This window comes from Bison bison, unplaced genomic scaffold, assembly GCF_000754665.1.
Source record: "Bison bison bison isolate TAMUID 2011002044 unplaced genomic scaffold, Bison_UMD1.0 scf7180017864164, whole genome shotgun sequence".
NCBI lineage: Eukaryota > Metazoa > Chordata > Mammalia > Artiodactyla > Bovidae > Bison > Bison bison.
In genome coordinates, this window is record NW_011494736.1 from 2860373 (window position 1) to 2860934 (window position 562).

Consider the following 562-nt stretch of genomic DNA (forward strand, 5'->3'; position numbering starts at 1 on the left):
AACTTTTTCACTCTCCTCTTTCACTTGCATCAAGAGGCTGTTTAGTTCCTCTTCACTTTCTGCCATAAGGGTGGTGTCATCTGCATATCTGAGGTTATTGATATTTCTCCCGGCAATCTTGATTCCAGCTTGTGCTTCTTCCAGCCCAGCGTTTCTCATGATATACTCTGCATAGAAGTCAAATGAGCAGGGTGACAATATACAGCCTTGATGTACTCCTTTTCCTATTTGGAACCAGCTTGTTGTTCCATGTTTAAACTTATAGCTGGTCTTGCTATATAGTCTTGCTACTGATGTTCTTATGTCCATTGAAAGGGGCTTTAGAAATTGTCCATTCCAACTACATAATTTACCTATGTGCATGAGTGCTATGTCGCTTCAGTTGTGTCCAACCCTGCAACCCCATGGACTGTAGCCCGCCAGGCTCCTCTGTCCAAAGGAGTTTCCTGGCAAAAATACTGGAGTGGGTTGCTATGACCTTCTCCAGGGGATCTTTTAGACCCAGGGATTGAACCTGTGTCTCTGTCTCCTGCATTGGTGGGAGGCTGAAAAACAGGGTTTT

General features: G+C 44.5%; 1 protein-coding gene across 4 annotated transcripts in view; it reads left to right on the forward strand.

Annotated features, from left to right (window-relative positions):
- The window catches only part of NAALADL2 (N-acetylated alpha-linked acidic dipeptidase-like 2), a 1240647-nt gene that overhangs the window by 1047589 nt on the left and 192496 nt on the right, over positions 1 to 562 (forward strand). The window lies entirely within an intron of this gene.